The sequence below is a fragment of the Prinia subflava genome, chromosome 19 (assembly GCF_021018805.1).
Source record: "Prinia subflava isolate CZ2003 ecotype Zambia chromosome 19, Cam_Psub_1.2, whole genome shotgun sequence".
NCBI lineage: Eukaryota > Metazoa > Chordata > Aves > Passeriformes > Cisticolidae > Prinia > Prinia subflava.
In genome coordinates, this window is record NC_086265.1 from 4884121 (window position 1) to 4908396 (window position 24276).

The window sequence follows — 24276 nt, forward strand, 5'->3', positions numbered from 1 at the left end:
AATGGGACATCAACACACGTTTTAAAGCACAGAGAGCTGTTTAGCCATGCATTTCTCTCAGCTGGTTGAAAGCCCTTGTGCCCGTAGTTCAGCCCTGGGGCACTGCTGGGGCCCTGCAGCTGCTGCTCTGCTCCCAGAGCTGGGAGCAGCCGTGGCTCCTCTGGATTCAAACACAGCCTTAGAAATTCTTGTGGGAATACTGAGGAGAATCTCTCACTGAAAATATACACATCCCTTCTCTCCAGACACTCCAACAGCAGCTGAAAAATGGGTCTGCAGCTCCAGCAACCCGGTTCTCCACCACAGACAGCTGTGCAAGGACACTCTGCACAGCAGTTCAGGTCTTCATTTTAGATCTTTCTGCGTCTTTGCTCCCCCCCGGACAGTCCAGGTGGCTGCAGGTGCCAGGCTGTCGCTGTGCCCTGGGTTGTCCCCGTGCCTGGGGCTGTCCCCTGCCATCATTCTGCGGTGCAGCCGGGCTGGAGCTGCCGCAGACATCGCTGCAGGCCAGGACGGGGCGGTGGGAGCGGAGCCCATCCCTCCGAACCGCCCCCCTCGGCTTCACCACCTGGGCAAAAAATGCGGAGAGCTGCAGAGACATGAGCGAGCCGCCTCGGGGAGGACGAGCACGGCCGAACTCCTGGTGCTAATTAGACACCCGGAGCTGTCCCGCTGCTCAGGTGAGCCCGTCGCGGAACAAAGGAGCCCTTGTCAGGAGCATCCCGGTGATCCTGGGAGGTGAGGGATGCCGGGCTCCTTGCCGGCTATTCCCGCTCTCCAGCGAGGCTCTGCCAAACCCACCTCTGCCTCCTGCTACGCAGGGCTGGGTCCCCGTCAGGAGCAGGGCATCTGTGACAGGACAGTAAGCGACTCTGGTGTCCTTTTGCCCATAAACTGCTGCTTCAGTTTTGCTGCAAAATTCACCAGTCTGAAAGCGACCTCGCCAAAAATGCTCAATGGCAATGGGGCCGGTTCACGGCTTTGTGAACATCTGCAGCCAGCAGATAATGAAGGGAACTGGCTTTGTACCATGGAGAGGGAGCCGGGGGGCTGCTCTGCTTAGCTGGCAGTGCTGAGTCACCTGGCTAGTGTGCCAGTGGCACCTGGCTCTCAGGGCAATGAGGAGTTTGTTGCAAAATGAAAAAAAAATACATTTGTTTGATATTCAGCAAGTTCTTCCAGCTCTTGCCTGCTGCAGGAACAAGTCTGAGCTGTTGCATGTGTGAGCAGGGTGAAAGTACTCCACTGGGGAAGACGGGTGTTTAACTGAGCCAAACCACCCTGTGCCTCATGGAGATTCCTTGGTAAAATGTCAGAATCACACATGTGCACTGACAGGGAACACGCCAGGTCTGGGCCCATGATAACCAGTCACCTAAGGCCACAAAATATGGCCAGCTCCACCACAGAGGTGACTGAGAGCAGCCACCCCAGCTGGCAGCACTGAGTGACCAGCCCAGGGGGAGTGACCAGCCCAGGACTCCTCTCCCCCTGTGGCTGCAATGAGCTGGCAGCTCTGCCCCCACCACACACATCCACCACGCTCAGCCTGCCCCACGAGCAGTGGAATTGCTGTTGGTGGGACTGCAGGAGCTGCAGAGCCGTGAGCTCTTCAGAGCCTGAGCTCACAGACCCGCAGAGAAATGTTCGGCCCATGATATCACAGAGAACGCTCGCCAAACCAGCTGAAATCACTCAAACATTCAGAGCGTGCTTATGGGGGGGACCCTCTGTTCTAAATATATTCCTTTGAAGGCAGCTTGTTATTTAAACAGTGATTGCAAAACAGGGTTTACGTGGAGCTGCTCCAAACCAGAGAGGCAGGGAGGGAGGGGATGCAGGAAGGGAGGGAAAGGAGGCAGGCTGTGGGCACAGTCACCACCCAGGTATTTTAATTGCAAATCCCAGCACGTTTTATAGATATCCAGAGAGTATCTTTTTACGTGGGCTCCAAGGATTACAGTGAGATCCATCACGTTTTATATGATCCTAGTGACAGTGCCCAAGTCCCACCCTGACGGCGTCTAGGATGGGAGTATCCCGTGCAACAGCTCATCCGTGGAGCCAGGAATAGTCCAAGGCATCTCCACGCAGTCTGAGGCTCCCAGGAGAGCCCAGCTGAGCACAGCAGTCATGGGGCAGTGCCTCCATCCTGCACTTTGGAGGTCTGTTGGCTCTTGATCCCTTCCCTCCTGTCCACAGCGTCCTGTGGGGAGTGACGCCGCCTTTCTCTGCAACATCCCAGTTCCTCCAGACCTTGCTGCATCCCAGGCTCGGCTCCCTGCTCCTGCCCAGGCCAGGGTTCTCTGGCTTGCTACTTGTAGGCTCAAGAACTCCAGCAGAGGAGGACGAGGCAAGGGCAGGACTAGGAGAAGGTCTGCAGCAGAGACACAGGCAGGGTGTCCCCGCGGGCTGGCACCTCCTGCCAGGCAGCAGCGCAGCAGGAGCGGCTGCAAGGCCCTGCTCATCCCTTCCAGCCCCACAGGAGCAGTGCCTGTGCACATCACCAGCTCTCCTTGTGTTGTCAATACAAACAGGGGAATCCCAAGTGTGTCTGCAACCAGGATGTGAGATTCCCAGTGGCAACCAGCCCAGCAGTCAGCAGGGGCAGCCTGTCCCATTTGGCCTGACACGACCAGTGTATAAACGCTGCAGCCAGCTACAGCGCTTTTTCCAGAAACCCCAGAGGTGCAATCTTTCCTGAAAAGTCTGTCAGTCTGTGCTCAAACACGGGTTTTGCTCCCTGCCTCAGAAAGCCTGGGCAAGGGAGGTGCTGGGTCTGCAGTGCCTGCACTGGGCTGGGACATTAGGGCTGGAGGATTCCTGGACTCACACACCCATGAATCCCCACGGAGGGGAACTCTGTGCTGCTCTGGAACAGCACCACCGAGGGCATGCACAGCCTGCAGTGTGGCATCAGCCGTGACTCTGACACTCAGCAGCACGGGCACAGGGACACAAAGGCTGCCAGCAGCAGCGAGGTGCCTGTGTATGTGACCAGAGTGCTAAAGGAAGATGTCTCCATTGCTCCAGTGGAACACTGGTCTGTGTGCTCCCTGCTCACAGTGACCTCTGTCCTGACAAAGGGGCAACGTTTGGCCAAGTCCAAAACTAGGCTTCCACTCAGGATGCTCTTCCTGCACTCCCCATCCTTGAGAGCACTTGCTGGAGCTTGTTGGTTTTTGGAAATGCCCACAGCAAACGACCTGTCAGCCCCTCACTGCACTCAGCTTCTGGTGACATGGGATTTGCTTGGGTGGAAGCAGTGATCTGGCAGCCTCAGCCAGAGCACAGTGCCAGTGGGGGCAGCCCCAGTGCCAGCAAAGGCAACTGGAGGGAGGCTGGAGGGGGATCAGCCTGCCCAGTCATCCCTGATGCTGCTGGTCACAACCATCACCCCCAAGGCCAGGACAAGGCATCATGGGCTCCCCTGGCAGCCAGAAAACAGCAGGACCAGGGCATTTCACAGCATTCCCTGAAAAGCAGGGATCCACCACCAAAAACAAGCGTAAGGAAGCCTTCAGCCCCCAGGTGAGACACTGCTCCTCTCCTTCTGCTGCTGAGGATGGACTGTGGACCCCACTCCTCCTTGCCAGGCCAGGTACTTCTTTGTTTCCTTTACAACAAAGTACCCAAAGGCAGGAGGGTGGAAAAGCCCAAACCTCACTGGCAGTTGTGTGTATAACAACACCCTGAGGAACAGGACACGGCCTCTGGGATGGTGTGAACACAGGCAAAACAGAAAAGTGTTCGTGTACCAGTGCAAAAGCATCATAAATACTCTCCCACTGCCAAAGAGCCCTCAGTCTTTTACTAAATCTCATCACAGGAACAATTTACAAGCCAATAATGCTGAACAACTCCATTTCAATCTCAGGGTTAAGCTTTATTTCAAGCTTTCACACCTTATCGTGTTCACCCCTCCCAGGCTGGCACTGGACTGCTGAAATGGAGTGGGGCTTGTCTCTGTGTCTGAAAATTGTCCTGCCAGGAAAAAAATGCCCTTCCCAGGGCTCTGCCACCCCTCTGTGCTGCCAGGACTGCCCTTGGGACAGCCCCACTGCCTTGTCCTGGGGGACACGGCACCAACAGCTGCTCAATTCAAACTGCAGCTTCTTCAGAAAACACTTCCACAAACATTGACACTCCAAAAAAAAGCTCTCTTGAGCCTTTTCTGAGCTGGGAGTTTATTTTGTTAATATTTTTCTGCACGGCGTGTTTCAGATGAGAACATTCTGAGAGTAAATTGGTGAAGTCTTTATTGGTGTTTATTTCTAAGCAGCTACAAGCCAATAATAATAGCAAATCCTCTCCAAGTGCAAATTTTGTTCCTTTTGGTGCAAATGCTCAGCTCGGAGTCCGAGGCTGTGTTTTGTCAAGCAGATGCAGAGTGTCACCTTCTAACGCCCATGCTAATGGAGTAATGGGATTGGAGCTGTGCTGGCTGCCCAGATCGCTGTGATAATCCTGGCCTAGAGAAAACAATCCTGTGTGGAGCATTACTGCTCTGGAGAGAGGCCATTCCCTGCTGGCCCTGCCGCAGACACACGCACACACGTGCAGAGACGCGCCGGGGTGAGCGCTTCATCCTCCAGCTGCCCACAAATTCTGCAAAGCTGGCTCTGGATCCCTCCACAACTCCACAATCACTGGGAAACCTCAGGCACGCTTCTGCCCCATCTCAGCCTGCTGCTGGGGGCACAGGAATGGGCAGAGTGAGCACACCACACACACACCTCGGGCTCTCCACGGATGGGATGTGGTGGCACTGTCGTGGCAGCTGGAGCCAGCACGGCCGGACTGAACGGGGACAGGGCTGAGTGGGGACAGGGCTCTGGCCCAGGCAGCATAGAAGGAATTCATCTGGGTGGCAAACAGGATCAGCTGAGGCCGGACCCAGCTGCAGTGGGTAAAAGCCCTGGAAGTGGGTCTGGGCCTGAGCAGGTTTCAGTTCTCTGGCTGGGGATGGATAAAGGGTCCCAGAGCTTGAGGCTGCAGCAGAGATGAGGAGTGCTGAGTGTGGGCTGCAGCTGTGTCCTGGAAGCTGAGATCCCTGCAGACAACAGGACCTGCCAGGACCCAGCCTCTTCCATCAGTGCTGCTACTCGAAGGCAGTGCTCCCAGAAGGAATGACATGGGTGTAAACCGAAAATCCTCGGGAACCTTTGAGGATTGTGCTTACTCCTCCAGGAAGGTTACCAGTTCCTGAGGCTCAGGACATGCAGTGGTGAGTCTGGAAAACCAGAAACAATGCTTCACAGTCCCTTGGGAGGCTCCTCTGTCCCCCACACAGGGCGGTATCGTGGGCCCCCCAGCATCCCCCCACCAACACACCATCGGGAGCTGCTGTGCCCTGGTGGGAAGGGCTGAGCAGGGCATGCAGGACTGAGCACAGGGCTGTGGTCAGGACCTTCCCAGCTCAGTGGGTGTTGGGGCAGAGCCTGGGGGTGTTCAGGGAACCCCCATGCTGGCTGGCTGCCAACCTAGGTCCTGTAGGGAAGCTCTGCCCCCATCTGCATGAAGAGGTGACCCCTTCCCAGCCACACCACGTTAAACAAACAGGAGCCAAACCACAGGCAGTGACTGGGTTTGACCTGTGATAATTAAGAATGGGGTTGGTGGTGGTGGTGGTTTGAATGCAGAGGAAGGAGCAAATCAACTTGTGAACGTGTTGGAGAGCTTGGCAGCTGCTGGCAGAGCCAGTGGGATGCAAAGTGTGGCTCTGTGCTCTCCCAGTCCTGCACCCAGCAAGGCTCCTGCTCACAACACAGAGGTTAGGAGAGGAAGGATGCCAAACCGCTGACAAAACAAACCCTGCTGGTGCAAGGAATCCCAGAAGCGTCTGGAATTTGCCTGTGAAGCCGGGCAGCCCGTTGCCCATCTGCTCTCTTGCTCGCTCCCTTCACACGCTCCTTTCCTCCTGCTTTTACAAATTAAAAGTTGTAACAGTCTCTCCACAGGTTTGCGGGGAGTGCAGGAGGCAGGTGGTGACTGACTCCCCCTTGCTGTGTGCTTCCCACACCTCTGGCCCAGCCCCATTCCCTGCCCTAGGAATACTTCTCCAGATGCCAGAACCTACCTGCTGGGGCTGGCCTTCCTCAGAAAGGGTCATTTTGGATCCCTAGATCCACCAGGAACCTGGCAGCAGCCTGGCACTTCTCTGAGGGGAGGAAGGAGCAGCCACTCTGAACTCCAGAGGTGGCAGGGATGGTCCTGGAGCCTGGTGTGAGGCTGCTGGTGGTTGTCACCCTGATGCCCAGGGCCAGCACCCCCTCCTCAGCCCGCAGTTGCTTCTTAAGGTGCAGGGTTTGTGTAGCCACAGGGAAATTACTAAAGGAAAAATCCCTTTATCCAGGATAGAATACTTTGTTAATGCGATTATGCGTTAATTGCTCTGGTTTAACTGAAAGTGGGTGACCTTTACCTGTTAACCATTGGTGTGCCGTTCTCAAGTCGAGGAGTGCTTTGAGAGGAGGCTCGCTGAAGCTGCCCCCCATTGCAGCTCTGAGCTGTCTGTGGTGTGAATGGAGCTCAGAGGCAAGTGAGCCCGTGTCCTGCACCTGATGGCTTCTTGCAGAGGAGCCCCTCTGCACAGACAGCGAGTGGTGGCTGCTCACAGGGAGGTGTTAGAGCCTGGCACAGAAGGCTTGGGAGGCTCCCAAGCACGGTGCCCTTCCTGTGGCTGTGCTGGGGGGCAATCAGCAGCATTGGCGAGGGTCTCTGTGGGCCTGGGGAACATCAAACCCCGACAAAACACTTCCATGTGCGCCTCCCCTCTCTCCGCGTGTCAGTCATTCCTTATTAATCCATCGGCCGGCGCGAGCGCTGCTGTCCCCACAAGTGTTCTTTCATGTTTGCCTACAGCCTCAATGTCATCACACAAAATCAAGAGTAATTATGAGCAGGCACCAGCCCCTTGCTCTCCCCACCGTGGCTGTTCCTCCACATCTGGTTTCCACAACCACTCTCAGAGGTGCTCGGAGCTGCAGCTCCAGCACAGAGCCCTCAGCTCTGCTGAACGTTAACCTCCTCTGCCCCTTCCCTCCCGTCCCCCATAATTTTTCATTTTGACCAGTGTTCGTCATCAAACGGGTTTTTAATCCCCCATTCCACCATAAATGGGTTTACCCCAGGTTTTCTGGCAGCACAGATTCTGTGCCAGCCTTTGAGAGGGCCCAAACCCACACTGTTCTGCAGTGAATCCCCTGCATCCCAGCTCTATCCTGGTAGCTTTTTGTCATTTCATTTTGCCAGTTCAGGTTCTGGAGTACCTGTGCAGCCTGCTGGCTGAAGGGCCTGTGGGAAATAAACACCACTGTGTCCATGGGCAGAGAATTTATCCACTGTCCATCCCCTCAGGGAGGCCAGCTCCTCCTGCTCCTCTAGTTTTTTTTACCTGCTCAGGTACCTCCATGCTTCCCCAGGCCAGTCCCTTTGCTGGGCCAGCAGTCTGCAATCCTGCAAACCTCCCCTTCACATGGTCCTTGTTACGGGCACAAGATGTGCCTTAATCCTGTAATTTCTGCTGGGGCTGGAACTTGCTGCATCAGCATTTTGGGGCCCTTTGTAGATGATTTTCCTTCACTGCCTGTTTAGGTGGGAAGGGGCTCCAAGGGGGCCCTGCAGCAGCAGAGCAGCGGGTGCCTTTGGAAAGGTGTCATCAAGAGTCCCAAGGGTTTTCCTTTCAGAAAGGTGACACCAAGAATTCAAAATGTTTTCTCGGCGATGGTAAGTGTGGATTAAGGTGCTGTGAGGAGTGAGGAGGGGTCTCAGCCAGAGTGACCCTGGCTGCTGCTGCCATTGTTCCCCCTCCTGAGCTCACCAGTGTTCTCACAACCCAAGGGAAATAGAGGTTGTGTTTAAAATTGAGAAAAGGGAGGAAAAGATATTAGACATCAAATGTTGAACCAATTTCGGCTTGACCAGAATCCAATAAAGTGCAGTTCATACAACATTTTTATTGCTAATTGGTTTCACTGTTAAAATTTAAATGCATGAAGTTACTTTAATGATGGACAGAGTGGACCTTGTTAACCTTTAAAAGGGGTTTAATTAATTTATAGACCTCCTAAAATGCTTCACACTTCTCCCTCCTGTGCCTGGCCCTGGCTGGCTCGGCCAGGCTCTCGTGACACCCCCCGAGCTCTGAGAGGTGACTGAATGCAAAATGTGGTGAGGATGGGGCCAGCAGAGCAGGGCCAGTGCTGGCCAGGGGCAAAGGCACCCTGGGGTGAGCCCCCAGCACAGGGGGCCTGGGATGGGCTGTTGATGCTCTCAGTGTGACAGAGGGCCATGTCCCCACCCTGCAGAGTGGCAGAGGGGGCCGGGGAGCAGAGGAGGGTCTGATCTGGCTGCCCACAGCTTCCCAGCACCCCGCTGGCGTTTCACCATGGCCAGGGACCCCTGCCACGCACGCCCCGGTGGGTTACACGCTGCCAAACGTTTTCTATTTAAATGCAAATTTTGACTTTTCACTCAGCAGCTCCACGAAGTTTTTCACAGCGCGATGAGGGTCACAATAATAATTTATCCACGGGCCTCGTCCTACAGGTACTGGTTGTACAGAAGGGTTGGTGCTTAGATGGCTGGGAGAGGGGAAAGGGAAGAGGGAGGGGAAAGGGAAAGGGAAGAAGGAGGAGAAAGGGAAAGGGAAAAGGAAGAAGGAGGAGAAAGGGAAGAAGAAGGGGAAAGGGAAGAAGAAGGGGAAAGGGAAGAAGAAGGGGAAAGGGAAGAAGGAGGGGAAAGGGAAGAAGGAGGGGAAAGGAAAGAAGGAGGGGAAAGGAAAGAAGGAGGGGAAAGGAAAGAAGGAGGGGAAAGGAAAGAAGGAGGGGAAAGGGAAGGGGAAAGGAAAGAAGGAGGGGAAAGGAAAGAAGGAGGGGAAAGGAAAGAAGGAGGGGAAAGGAAAGAAGGAGGGGAAAGGAAAGAAGGAGGGGAAAGAAGGAGGGGAAAGGAAAGAAGGAGGGGAAAGGAAAGAAGGAGGGGAAGGAAAGAAGGAGGGGAAAGGAAAGAAGGAGGGGAAAGGAAAGAAGGAGGGGAAAGGAAAGAAGGAGGGGAAAGGGAAGGGGAAAGGAAAGAAGGAGGGGAAAGGAAAGAAGGAGGGGAAAGGGAAGGGGAAAGGAAAGAAGGAGGGGAAAGGAAAGGGGAAAGGAAAGAAGGAGGGGAAAGGAAAGAAGGAGGGGAAGGGAAGAAGAAGGGGAAAGGGAAGAAGAAGGGGAAAGGGAAGAAGAAGGGGAAAGGGAAGGGGAAAGGAAAGAAGGAGGGGAAAGGAAAGGGGAAAGGAAAGAAGGAGGGGAAAGGAAAGAAGGAGGGGAAAGGAAAGAAGGAGGGGAAAGGAAAGAAGGAGGGGAAGGAAAGAAGGAGGGGAAAGGAAAGAAGGAGGGGAAAGGAAAGAAGGAGGGGAAAGGGAAGGGGAAAGGAAAGAAGGAGGGGAAAGGAAAGAAGGAGGGGAAAGGAAAGAAGGAGGGGAAAGGAAAGAAGGAGGGGAAGGGAAGAAGAAGGGGAAAGGGAAGAAGAAGGGGAAAGGGAAGGGGAAAGGAAAGAAGGAGGGGAAAGGGAAGGGGAAAGGAAAGAAGGAGGGGAAAGGAAAGGGGAAAGGGAAGAAGGAGGGGAAAGGGAAGAAGGAGAGGAAAGGGAAGAAGGAGGGGAAAGGGAAGAAGGAGGGGAAAGGGAAGAAGGAGGGGAAAGGGAAGAAGGAGGGGAAAGGGAAGAAGGAGGGGAAAGGGAAGAAGGAGGGGAAAGGGAAGAAGGAGGGGAAAGGGAAGAAGGAGGGGAAAGGGAAGAAGGAGGGGAAAGGGAAGAAGGAGGGGAAAGGGAAGAAGGAGGAGAAGGACAGACCTCAGTGTGCCACAAATGCTCTGGCCTGGGCACCCCCAGCTCAGCTCCTGGAGCCACTGGCAGCCACAGAGGATGGCAAAGGCTCTGGAATCTGCCAGGGCCCTGCCAGCTCTTCATGTGGTGCCTGCTGAACTCCCCGCAGCATAACTCTTTCTGAATATATATATTATTCCCATTCTTCTATTCATGGTCCCTGCCATATCTAAAGCTGTGCCTGGAAGACAGAGTGTTTGTGTGCTGCACCAGGGAGCCTGTTCTACAAGGCACATCATCACAGAGTTTGATGTACACACAAACTCTCCCTCATTTATCTGCAGCCTTCCCACACAGTACAGGGCTGATATTTCTCAGCATCATGAAAAAGGGCAGAGAAGCAAGGAGGTGAAATTCAATGGTTTCCACTAATTTGGATATCCAGGGAGTCACAGCAAATGTGCTGTACCCCCAAAACATCAGCCCCTCCTGCTGTTGCTGTTATCCCCACTCCCTACCAGCAAAGCTGGGTTCTGTAAGCAGCAGCCCCTTCCTCAGACAGCCCCAGGGCTGGGCAGGACCAGAAGGTGACAGAACAGGGCATGGCACATCAGGGCCCAGCCATGGGAGTGTCAGGAATTACGATAAGTAGAAAAAGCAGAAATCCTTTCCTGTGACATCATCTCACTGCCCTGGCTCAGGGGCAGGACAGGGCTTACTGCAGTGCCTGGCCCACGCACAAGCCCTGTCCCTGCTCACTGCTGGGACAGGGGACACGGGGAATGCAGCACAGCTCCTCCCCAAAGCCACCACCGCCAGACCCGCCACCTCCACGTACAGCAAGAGCCATAGAAAAGGGATCTGGAGCCGAGGTCACATCCTTTTTCTAATGTGAATTAGTCTGAGCACTAAATGAGTTCAGACTTAATTGTAAGCATTTTCTGTTAACTAAGCAAGAAATCTTATAATAACACAATAAGGTGCCATTTCACAGCATCCAAATGGAGCAATAAGCTGGGGCCTCATTTGTATGTATTTTTTTTCACAGTGATTGCTGACGCTGCTGCTTTTAATATATTCACATTGGCACAGCCATTTGCATTCAGATGCAATTATGAGTTAGAAACTCCCTCCTTTCTGCAAGCTCCAGAAAGGGAGAATTTCAGCCCAGAGACACGTTACTGTTCATTTTGTGGGGTCTAATTAAGGAGTCTGCTCTGGCAGGAATCGAATTCCTATTGTTACCAAAGGGAGCGTCCTGCAAAGAAATAGATTAAATTAAACCAAGCCTTTAAAATTCTCCCTTTTTCTCAACAAAATCTTATTGATCTTGAGCAGAAATAGTTATTTCCTATGGAAAAAAAAAACGACACTTTGGGGACAGAGGCCAAAAAAAATGCATGAACCACACGCAGCCATTCCTGGGGAGTACTGGCAGGTCACAGCTGTGCCACACACAGCCAACCACTGGAGGGTGAGAGCCTGGTGACAAACCCACTGCAGACCCTCCAAACCCACTGCAGACCCTCCAAACCCACTGCAGACCCTCCAAACCCACTGCAGATCCTCCAAACCCACTGGAGCCTCCCAAAACCAATGCAGACCCCCCCAGCCTCAGTCCAGCCTGGCAGCAGTGACAGGATTCCCCAATGACCAGGTTTCCACAAGGCCAGGGCAGTGCAGGTGCTGCTGGAGCAGCAGAGCTGGGTGGCTTCCCAGCCCTACTGGGAAGAGCCACCAAAAGAGCAACTGGATGGCTGCACATCAACCCCCAGCTCCTCTGAGGAGCCAAAACAACAAATGAAAAAGGGAAATTAAGGAAGCAAGGGAGGCCAAAGCTCTAGGAGGGGAATCAGGGTAGGAGAGCAGCGAGGCTCTTGCCATGGGCACAGGTATCATGGCCCTCTCCAGCTGCCCGTGGTGTGTGACAGCACCGTGGCTCAGGGCTTAGGGACACCCAGGACAGTGGACAGGGAGCTTTATCCCCCACAGCTCTATGAAATACCTCATTTTGCTAACACAAGTGCTGCCCATCTCACCACCTCCACTGCCATTCCCAGGAAGAGCACAGGGATCCCGGGAAGGAATGAGCTTGGGAGCAGCCCAAGGGCCACGCCACATCCAAATCCCCACCTGCCTGGGGAAACCCTGGAGTGACCTCAGGAACTGGTGGGAGCAGGAACTTCGGGGAGTCATCGAGCTGGGCCACAACAGAGAGCTGGACTCCTCAGGTGCTGGTGAGTACCCTCTTCCTCTTCCTCCTCCTCCTCCTCTTTCCAGCAGGGAGAAGTAGCAAGTGGGAGGAGGAGGAGATGACCATGTAATTACTGCAGCACCTGAGATCTCATAAGAGTGCCATGCAGATTACCTCCTCCCGACAGGCTGGAGCTGTGGTTTATAGTTTACACCAGCATATATCGAATTAACCTCCGAGAAAAAGGTTAAACTATCAATCACGAGCTGCAGTTTAAGAAACTGCATCCCTGTGATGTATGGCACCGGCAGCACGTCAGGACTCAGCCAAAGACTGCTTAAAAGTAACTGGGGATAATGGGCCTGGCTCCTTATGGAGATAGATGTGCCGAGTGTTGACTTTAATACGCTGCATAAATGAGACCCCGGTGTGGAAATATTGCATCACAATGTAAAACAATTTCCTCTATTCAAACAACCCCTAAGTAGAGCTCTCATTAATATCTGCTGGGCAGCCCTGGTGGTGGAGGAGGTGCCATGGGGTTTGGAGGGCAGGGCAGTGATGGGGCTCCTGGAGCAGTGCTGGGGTTGGGACACCCAGGACAGAGGACACCTGGGGCAGGGGACACTCAGGACAGGGGACACCTGGGGCAGGGGACACTCAGGGCAGGGGACACCTGGGGCAGGGGACACTGGGCAGTCGCTGGGGCTGGCCCTGACCGGGGCCCCGCGAGCAGAGCGCTTCGATTATCTGCACATGTGTCGAGCAGCAGGGCTGTAATTTGAAGACATGTAACACAGACTGTTTACATTTTTGCAATCCTGGATAGTTATGTGCTGAATTTCCCTACTGGAAAGAAAAACTGCATGAGTGGGGAATGCAGAGGAGGAGGAGGAGGCTTCTCCCCTTGGCAGCACAGGCAATGCACTGCATCTGGGAGCAGGCTGGGGAGCAGACCCTCGCTGCCCCATCTGAGGGGCCCCTCGCAGCCCTGCCTGGCCCAGGGGTCACACTGGGCAGCCCAGACAGAGGGACAGTCCCAGAGAGGGGCCCAGGCAAGGGACAGTCCCCACAAAGCTCCACAGAGAGCCCGGCCACCGTGACCACCAGTTCTGAGTGAGTGGGGACACGTCTGCCATCACAGGCTGGGGACATGTGTTACCAAGCTGGGTTGTAATTGTTGTAAATGTAACTGCTAATTTTGGGCAAATCTACTTGTTACTGCTCCAGGAACGTCGGGAGAATCGGCACTGGGCGCTCCCAGCTAAGGACAGCACTGCCCAATTTTTTTTACACACTTTTTATTTGCAACAACTACGTGAGAGTCACCGCTTTGGCCGAGGAAGGTGATGCCAGGGGTCCCTGTGAGAGCCAGGAGTGTGACCAGCCTTCCCCTGCAGCCCCCAACACGGGGACTGTGTCACTGCTGTCACCAGGGCTGCTGTCCCATCGCCCCGGCCCTGGAGAGCTCAGAAGTGTTCAGGGAACAACCCCTCCGCTCCTCTCCAGATGAGCTGAGACCCGATCTGCTCATTGTGCTCTCTGAGCTTTAAAAAAGGCTGGTCCGAGGTTAGAGCTTCACCTAACGCCGCCTGAAGAATAAGAAAAGGTCAGCAAGACTTGTGAAATAAAAATGTTTCCATCTCAGTTGAGAACGAGCCCAGATGGGTGAGCAAAGTTTAGAAATGGGAAAGAATTGAGCGAGCAGCAATACTGTGAGAAGCTGATAAGAGGAGCTCTAGCAGGAGAATAGGGGAGCCTTGTCTATCAGCCTATTAAAGGCTATTCTTACAAGTTTTTTTCTTTTCATTAATACGCAGGGTGAATAGAACATTGAATAAAAATCAGTACTTACTGCACAATTGTAGGATTGAAAGGTAACTGTCAACAGAAGGATTGGGGTGACAAAAGGGGCCATTTCAGTGCTTAGCAAATGATTTTCGGCTTGTCATTTCAATAGGCCGTGTTTTTCAGAGATTGTGTTTTTTTGAATAGCGTTTATTACCATGCTTTTTAAAAATTTCATGTTGTCTCTTTGCAGGCACCATTCATTTGCAGATGCAGTATTCCTTTTGGGTTGTCAGAGGGATACTGCTTTAGAAAAATAAAGTACAGTCGTCCAGTGAGAAAAAGGATTCTCTTGTGAAGCTAATGGCTGGGAGAAAAACAATCGGGGCAGCTCCTACCTTCTTGCCAGCCTGACCCAGTTTCTCCCACTGTTCTTTATTCATGATCGCGTGGGCCACCGGTTCTCTCCATTTCAAATTACAAGTATGATGCTGAGTAAGATAAAACTTTTTTTTTTTTAAACAGAAAGCCCATCTTCCCTAATGCTCCGATTTTGCAACGGGAGACCCTAAGACCAAACCGGCCGCCTATCTCTCACCCACAGACAAGAGGTCCAATTCTGCAGCCTTTATTCAGACAAAATCCCATTTCTCTCAATGGGGGCTTTGCTTGAATAAGCAGTGGGCAATTAATGCTCGGAGTTTACAAAGGAGATACGTGGGGTGTTTAAGGCTTTGTGCGTATGCCCGAGAGGAGAGGCGAAGTGACAAAGTTTTACGGTTATCTGCCTTAAATAAAATCTTTGAAAACACATGTTGGTTTAATCGAAATGATCATGTTCATTGCTCCATAATTGCTCACATAGGTCCGGAATTTGCATGACACTGTACACTGCGCAACAGTGGTTAAAAAGACTGGCATTAGGATTTCATATCATTTTAACAAAAACCACCATTTTTGGCACCCTGGGCTCCTAAGTAGAGAGTAATCTAGAATTAGTGAGAAATAGATTTCATGGCTTTAAGTCACTTTATAGTGTGCAGGTCTTGAACCCTGATCTTTTGTAAATTGAACCACTTGTGAAAAAACAAAGGGCTCTAATCCCTTTAAACTACCACTGCACATCCCTGGCCCAGCGCCCTTGAGAAGTGATTTAAATGGCGTCGGGAATGGCAGCTCAAAACATACTCAAATCTGTTAAGAGGCTGATAGATAGGGGGGGAATGGAAACAGGGTTTAAAAAAAAGAAAAAAAAAAAAAGAAAAAAAAAAAGCTAATTAAAAGTATTGATGAGCCTGACAGAGAGAATAATATCCTTCAGCCCCTCTGAAAAATCACCCTGAGCAAGACTGGGATCCTCCTGGCACAGCCACTGCCACGAGTGGAACAGCTGAGAGGATGAGGGTTCCAGGCACTGTGGTGAGGATGTGCTGGGGCTGGAGGGGCAGGACGAGCTCCCGGGGAGGTTCAGAACAGCCTGGGGCACTCTGGGGAAGGTCACTGCCTGTCCACACCTCCTGTGCCTCCTACCCAGCTCGGAGAGGAGTTTGTCTCTCCAAACCCCTTTTTCCCCCCTCCTCCAAAACACAAGACACCACTTGTGAACTGTCCCAGGTGACCCGGACTTTTCTGTGTTAGACAAACATTACTAATTCAAAAGCACTTTTCTTTGCGGTGCTGGCATTCCGTCTCTTTCCTGAGGAGCTGCAGCAATAATGGGTGTGTTAATGAGGATTATCCTTCCTGCCAGCCCAAGGAACAGCTGATCAATCCATTGAACACTATCCCAGCTCCTCCCTGACTCCCAGCTCTGTGGCCCCACGAGGTGTGTGGCCAGTGGCGTGGGGATGGCACAAATGGTGTGACCCTGGCAGGTGGCCGTGGGGTGGAGGGCATGGTCCCCATGCCAGGCAGAGATCCTGCCACTGCCAACACTTTCCCTGGCTGGATCCTCCTTGTCCCAGCCAGGACAGCTCCTGAAATGAATGTGCCAGGCTGGCAAGGCGTTGCCTGGCACCGTGCTCCAGCATCCTCCCTCCCTTCTGCATGCACAGGGAAGGGCTCTTGGCCTAGGCTTGGTTTTACACCCCTGCAGCAATGAGTGCTGGAGCTCAGGGGCCAGCAGGGACAAAATGTTCAGTTTCCTTAGCAATAGCAGAAAAACAAGAATTTCACTTTGAAAAACTTAAAGCGGTGTTCTTTAACAAACCTGCTGTCTGCTCTTCTCCCGGGGGAAGGCTGAGACAAGGATCTCTGCAGCAGAAATGCCTGACTCGGTGTTTAAAGTGCCCTTGTTAGCCCTGCCTTGATGGCTGTCTGGAGAATCACAGATCCCACCGATATTTAAGGCCATATAATTTGCTTATCTCCTTGCAGTCTTAAGCAGCCCCTGAAGAGAGAGACAGGCTGTTCCTTTGCAGATGCTTTTGTTTTCTAGCTGATGTTGAGGTCACAGCAGAGGCATCAGGTGACAGCACAGGGACCCCACCAAAGCACCCACAGTGGCACCAGACCTCATCCCAGCGAGGCAGGAGGGCAGACACCGAGGGCTGGGGGCATCCAGCCCGTATCTGACTGTCCCAGCTTGGTCCATGACTGTCACCTTGCCTTCTTCACTCCATGGGTTCCCCACATCCATTCCCTCAAGCCGTGCCCTTCACCTTCCAGCCCCCCTCCATGCAGCAGCCTTGCCCAAAGCCTCCCATTCTAAATATCGATTGAAAACCAGAATAAAAGGCCAAGCGGCCATGTCAGAGCACTCCGGACATTAGTCAGACAAAAGACTTTAAAACAAAGTTCAATTAGGTGTGAAGGAAATAAGAAGCTGCCAGCAGCAGCAGGGCTGTGTGAATGCTCTGAGATGCTGGAGCAATATGCAACATAAATGCGTTTGTCTCTGCTCTGACCAGCCTTCCCTGACAGCCTGTGCTCCAAGCCGTGCAAACAGAAGCCTCCTGGCATACTTGGAAGATAGTCAACACTTCCAGCTATAATATTTTAATTATGAAGCATGCTGTTGAGTCAGTTATCTGAAGCGACCGGCTCAGGGAAGGCCCGCTGCACCAGGCGTGGGCTCTGAACAGGATGCTGGGATAATGCTGCTCCAAAAAAGCCAACGAGCTCCTCCCCACAGCCAAGTGTGGAGCTGCCCCCACATCCGGCTGCGCTCTGCAGCGCCCCGGGCTCGGTGCCACCACCCTTCCCAGCACAAAGCTTTCCTCAGCAGACACCCACCTGACACCTCTGGGGACAGACAGGGATCTGCTGCATCCCCGGCACAGATCAAGTCCCAAGGCAAAGGATGAAGTCTTCTCTGGAGTCAGACGTGGTTCCTACATCGCTGCTGCAGATCTGTGTTTGGATGGAGTTTCCTGAGGACTTTTTCAGCTGCCAAGGTATCTCCTCTGTTCTTGGTTCCTCATCTCCTGTGTGCCACCCATCCTGCCTTCCCAAGTACACCCTACGTGCCTCTCTCACTGCTTTTCCATGAGCACCAGTGATTGTTTTGGTTCAGAGCCACGGCTGTATTTGTGTCCTGAGGTGTCTCTACCGGGAAACAGAACACAGAAATATGAATTCAGCAAGGAAATAATGAAATAAACAGTTATTGCTAAATGCAACAGCCACTGAGTGCCCAGCCATAACACAGAGAGAACCTGAGAACTGAAGACGTGAAGCCCTGAAGTGCTGGGAGGCTGGACAGCAGTGCCATGGTCAGAGCAGGGGTTTTGCTCCAGGACTGTCTTTACCCTAAATTAAAGCTGGACAATTCTCCTCAGGATCGTACACGAGCCCTGGCCAAGGCACCGGCAGCGAGCGTGTGCTTTACACCGCGGGCGCCTTCAAGACCTTTTGGGCACGTCCAGGAATCTGGGCTGCACAACTGCATCCCAGGGCTGGACAGGGACCACTGATTGTGCTTTAATTGCAGGCTCAGTATGAAACAAGGTGTGGGCCAAAGTGCAGCTCCAATAGGTGCAGCGCCAAGAAGGACGCGGTGCCAGCAATAGATACTCTGGCAAACTCAGTCCTCCAGCTCCAATTATGGAACTTCTCTTATACCACTGTCTCTAAACATTGGCTTCTGACTGCAGTGCCTTATGCCAAATTGTAATCGCCCTCATTCTGCTGATGGTCAGAACGCCTGGAGCCCAAACGGGATGTGATAATCACCGAGGAGGAGAAAGCAGACTCGGAGCTGATGCTCAGCACAGCGTGTGCAGCGCGCAGGGAGCGCAGCATATGTCACCGCACTGTGATTACCTCACAGGAGCTGGAAAAACACACTTTTCCTGCTCAGACTCCAGAATGATCATAAATTCTAATGGGTTTTGCAGCTTTTCACGAGGAAGACTCTCCAACAAATCCCACCAGCCAGGGACGGGCCAGGCTGTCTGCAGGAAGGTGTTGGCAGGGCAGTGTCGTTCCTGGTGGTGCGAGCAGGACTCACCAACACTGTTCACACCATAAGCCCTGATTTATAGCTTATTAAAACACAGAGAGTTGAGATAAAATGCCAGGAATAAAAAACTCTGACTGGATCGAGTGTGACTTGGCTTATTGAGTTTGTTTCCTCTCTTTTTATAAGGGCTATAAAAACAAACAGCTCTCACTTGACTGAAGAAATCATTCATTAAGCTCCTCCACTTGTTCCAGCACATCCAGACACGCGCAAATAAATTCTGGGTGTCCCTTTCTGGAGCTCATGCCAAGAACTCTGGTGGGGCCCATTGACTCCAGCTGTGTCACCTGGGCAGGGCAGGCTGGTGGTGGCACAGTCAGGGTCACACCAGGGGTCCCCAGGATCCTGGGGGTCCTTGGGGCTCCCCCAGCCAGGCAGGGCTGTGTCCCCTGAGGGGAGCCTGGGTGGGTTCACATCCAACCCAGAGAGACCCTCAAGAAATGTGATGGGAAAGGAAAAGGGAAAGGGAAGCCTGAGCAGCTGGGGAAGAGAAGGAGGAGCCTGAGGCAAAATTTATTTCTGTCAACTGGTGGTCTATTTCCTTGATACCATTTCCTTGTATACAGATAAGGAGTTATCTTAAATGACCATGTCTTTTTCAATTTGTACTTAACAGTCAGTCCCATTTTCCTTATATGATACTATCACAGCAGGATGAAAAATGCATTACAATAATCCCTGAGGATCTTCATATATCAATATCAAATGGGCTGAAATTGACCTGTTATAAAAACCAGCCTTTCAAGTCAGAAAAAACTTAAATAAAAAAAGCAAATTTCAGAGCCTGCAGGATGCTCCATAACCCGAATGCTCCGGCACAAAGAGCAACGTTTCCAGAATGCTTAATGAAAACAAACCTTCAACATCCACAGCAAAAATATCCTTGCTGTTGGTACATCTGCTCCTTGGGGGAATGCTGACCCAGGCCAGACCAGCACATCCACAGCCAAATCGGGCTGAGCCACCAAGTCCAGAGCCAGGGATGTGGCACTGGGAACTTTTTCCCAGCCTGCACAAGCTGGAGGGTGGCAGCTGGAGGGGAGGAAGGGAAAGGAGCTGAAGCACCTCAGCCCTGCCCTGACCACCCAGCTCAGAGTGCTGCACCAGGACCAGAGGGAACCCAGGCACCATGGGGCAGGAGCCAGCTGGCTGCCCCCAGCTCCCCCAGCCTCACCTGTCAGCTCTGGAAACAGAGCACCAAGCCCTGAACATTCCTCCTGCAACCTTTTAAAACAAAAATGTACCTCCAGGCTCTTCCACACGAGGCAAGGAGAGGATGGGACACTCCTCTGGGATAATACCCCAGAGCTTCTCTAGCTCCCAGTGGGTTCCCCCCTCACTCACATGCTGATTCTGGCAGCCCAGGAGCAGAGCACCCGGGGCTGCTCTAGGCAAAGAGGCTCTCTCCCCATTCCACACATGTTTGCAATAAGCACAAACACCACATTATCACACCACTTCATCCTGCCTAAACCAGCAGTGCCCATTTCCCTTCCTCCTATCACAGCTATGGGGGATTTGTCATCCAAATTAGAGCTAAAGATACAAAAATACCTCAACAGATCCTAATCAGAAGAAGATGTTTCTGTTGTGAGTTATTGGCCCACCACAAGCCAGTTGGGGTTAAAAAAAAAAAAAAAAAAAAAAAAAAAAAAAAAAAAAAAAAAAAAAAAAAAAAAGAGAAGAGAGAGAAGAGGCTGCAAAGAAGCTGAGCATGAGCAGCTGCTGTGCCTACAGCGAGTAGGACAAGGCTCAACCACATCTGCAGCCAGAGGAGCTGCTGAGGCACCTCTCACCACAGGAGAGGACCCTCAGCTCCAGACCTCAGCACCACAGACTCAGACCACCTTGAAAATCTGGCATGAAGCCCTGTGGTGCCGAGTGCTGGGGCCTGCATTTGCCAAAGCCACATCCCCTGCCACATCTGTGGGACCAGACCCTGCAGATTCCAGCACCTGTCCTGTGCTGAGAGATGCTGCAGTCCCAAAGCAGAGCCCTCCAGGACTGGGCAGAACCAATGGAGATGGTGGACTGGGTAGGATGGAAAATTATGCATTTAAATGACATTAAATACATCAGGACCTGGCAGCACTCTGCCCAGAGTTTAGGAATTCTCTTTCTTTCCTGTTGTTTTTACCCTCCTGCTCTATCAACTCTCCTGTGAGGGCTCTACCAGGCAGAGTTCTCAAGCTGCCACCTCAGCTCCTGGCACTCCCATGCTCCCATGCCTCCAACTCCTGTCCCACCATGGCACATGTACCCCATGCCATACATCTGCAGGACACCCGTGTGCCAGTTTAAACCTCTAAATCTTCCATCCTTCCAGGAAGTTGGAAGGAGGTGTGTGAGGACAGCTCAGAAGAGCCTCACTCAGCCTTGCTGACCACAGGACAGCCCTCGAGGGGATGGCCTTGGCCTGGGCTCTGCCCAGCTGCCCACGCCGCAGCATCCCCCTGCCCGTGCCAACTGCAAAAGCTGAGCAGTGAAGGGGTCCTGGAGCAGAGCCTGCCAGAGAGGAGCGGAGCGGAATCCTGGCACGCGGTCGCAGGGCCGGCTGCCAGCTTTAAGTGAATTTCATGAGAAGTGCATCAGGCCTCTCATCATTTGCAATGAGCCCTGCAGCTCTGACGAGACACGGGGGGACACAAGTAATGTCAGAGCAGAGCCCTTTATTAATTAATAAACAGGAGTGCAAGCTAAAAGCTTTACATCCACCGCTGCTAAATGCACAGTTAAAAGCCCTATAATAACCCGCCTTCATCAGACATTCCAGGCACTCCGGCTCGCTCCCAGGCGCGTGTGATGTGACACCATCTACCTGCTGCAGCCCGCAATTAAAGCCAGGCGGCGGCTGGGGCTGCGGGGAGCCGAAGCGAGAGGCTGCACAGCAGCAGCATCACCTGGCAGGCGCAGCCGAGCGTCACGGCATCCGCAGAGCCCGGCCCGGGCTGGGCGGGATGCGCTCAGCGCAGCTTCTGCCTCCTCCACCGGGGCTTCCGACCGAGCTGTGCGCTCTTCCCGGCTGAAGATCGCCGGTGCGGTCCAGCCCTCAGCTGATCTGTTGGTAAAACAACACCTAGGGCTGAGTAAACCGTTTCGAACCAAGGCGCATTTCGATTTTTCTGGGGTTTCCTCCAGCGCAGCAGAGCACGTGCCGCGGTGGTTCTGCACAAATTCACACGCTCCTGTTCACCAGCGCGGCTACCAGCAGCGAGCATGCAAAGTAGATATTAGCAGCCACACATGGCCACTTAGATGCCTGCTCATTTGCATATGCAAACACTCATTTTGCATGCGAAATGTGATTTACGGAAAATGGACATCTAAATCGAAGCCCCAGCATTGGCTCTGCCCCTGCTACTGACAGCACTGACAGTGCTAAACCGTGATGAGCACGGGACGAAGAGGGCTGTGAAATGGCCAGGCATTGTTGCTGCTCTTGTAGCTGGGGATTCATTAGAATCCATTCATTTTTAAAAGACCAGTTTGGAGCAGTATTGACCCCTCTACCCCGGCCCTTGCTCTGTGCACCCTGCCAGACACGACAAAGGAGGAGAGGCTGTGAGGGGTCAGAAGTGGCCCCTTCCCTCTCAACCTGCTCTGATCCCCACGAGCCCACCCTGCTCCAAGCAACACCAACGACATCTTGAGGGGGGTTATCTCTTACACAGAATGCCTCAGTGACCATGAGTTTGGCAAAGACTCCACGAGTGTCACGTCCAGCCAGTGCTCCTGGAAGGTGGCTCTGTGCATCGTGCACGCCACCACAAGGCTTCCCTGCCTTCCCAGACCTGCTCCTTGGCAGCGCACCGAACACGCGCTCCGGCGCGCTGCCACACACAAAGGAGCCGTTCTGGGAAATCCTGGCTTTCGGCATGACTGAAGTTTATAGCAGAAAGTGATCCTATTTTCAGGCAGATTTCCACTAATGAGCAAAGCCTTGATGGCCATATGCTCCCCACAGCCTCTCCCGCTCGCTGCGAGTTCCTTGCACGTTCTTGGTGGTGGGGAAGAGCCATGATACATTTCTGTGCTGTTTCACTATAATGTAAGGACTGTAAGGCTTACCTGCGTTAAATTAATTTAAAATAATGGCAGGATATACAACTTAATTCCTTCCTTAAGGCTGTGTTGTACAGTTCAGTAGGCCAGACTCCCGCGCACAGGGAGCTGGGATTTCTTCCCTCTGACCACATGGAATTAACGCTGCACGGGTGACAAAGGTGTGAGCCAGGTATCAGACCCCTTATCTATGTAATATCACACAATTATTTATAAACACCTGTGAGAAGGAAGACAAAACAGCATTTCTGTACTGCATAAAGGCCCATACACCCTCTTACAAAACTCTGGGGTACGCAGGGCTCTGCATCCTGTAAAACAATCGAGAGCTACTCCTTTTTTATATGTCCAAGTTCTCTCTTGTATCTCAGGACAAGCAATCCTTGAAAACTCTGCAAAGCTGAAAAAACTTCTTTATCCTTGTCAGCATTCTAAGTGACATATTGGAGAGCCAGAGGGGTCTTTTACCTGACCTCATGGATACCCCACCACAGGGGTGCAATCTGCATTCCTCTCTCTTTGGTTGGGCATTATCATTCTTTTGGAACATATTTAGAAAATACAGGTTGTCAGTTGGAGCTGAAATGCTTATTTAAAATCTTTAATAATCAGGTAATGAGAAATATTTCTTTCAAAAAGGAATTCAGATATTTGTGTGAAACTCTGGACCTGATGAAATGCCGCAGTTAAAAATCACAGAATTACAGAATCATTTAGGTTGGAAAAGACCTTCAGGGTCATCAAGTTCAATCTTCACCACCTTGTGGACTAGACCAGAGCAGTGAGTGCCCTGTCCAGTCATTTCTTGAACTGTGCATATATTTTTGTGTACACATTTTCCTGCATCTCCAGCTGAGCTGAACACCCCAATATTCAACGTGATGAATGCGATGGTTGGAGTTGCTCCCTCACCACTGGCACCACCACCCAACGATGATGGCTTTGCAAGAAGAGAAGAAAAAGCTTCAGAACAAAGTTTGAAAGAGTTCCTACAGTTTGTGCAGCTGCTAAAGGCAGACAAAAAGTCAGCAAAATGCTCGTAAGCAGCACGACACACCTCGGTTTATGTGATAATAAAAGCATGATTTGACATTAATTCTCTGCTTTCTGTGGCAAATCCCTGCGCAAAGCTTCTTAGCCATCAACCCAGCTGGATAAGTGGAGCAGCCAGGCTCACACAGAAAGGGTTAAAAGAAAATGTTATACTAAAAGAAATCTCTCTACAAGTATAAAAAAAGCAAAATGATTGTAAATTCCACCAGGGGAATTCTGCCATGAATATGCTTCACCTTTCGCAGAATCTCCCACCCTGCCTCAGAGGATAACTGACCTTTGGAGAAAAATAATGAAAAGAAGAAATTCCTTGGAGAAAATAATGTGGCCAGGCCTCAGTAATGAGATCTGCTCCCTTTATGTTGCTATGACAACCACAGTCATTTTATAATACAAAATACATGAATGGGAAGAGGGCCATCTCTTCTCACCGGGGCCGGCACTGCGGCACCCCCAGCCCTCTTACACTCCTCACAGGACAGCAACATTTGGCTTGATTTGTGCTCCACTCCATTTCCTTTAATCAAGGCGCCCATTTCCTCTGAATGCTCTAATTATGGCTCCTGAATGCATTTCTGGGTGGCAGGGAGGCGTGGGGAGGGAGCGGGTACCACGGGCAGCTGCGCTCACAGCACCCAGCCCGAGCCCTCACAAGGCACACAGGCTGAGTGTCCCCACAGTTCTCTGGGAACTTCAGCCTGGAGACGGTTCTTGGAAGCAGTTTCCTTCTCTTGACTCAAAATCCATTTGAGTTTGTGACAATGAGGGACGAGGAGGCAGAGTGTGCCAGCCCCAGAGCAGGTCCCAGGCCACTCGGAGCTGCCTGGTGAGCACACCTCTGCTCTGCAGGGACACAGGAAGCTGAGCCTCTGTCAAATCAGATGTCAGCAGAGTGGAAGATTTCTATGAG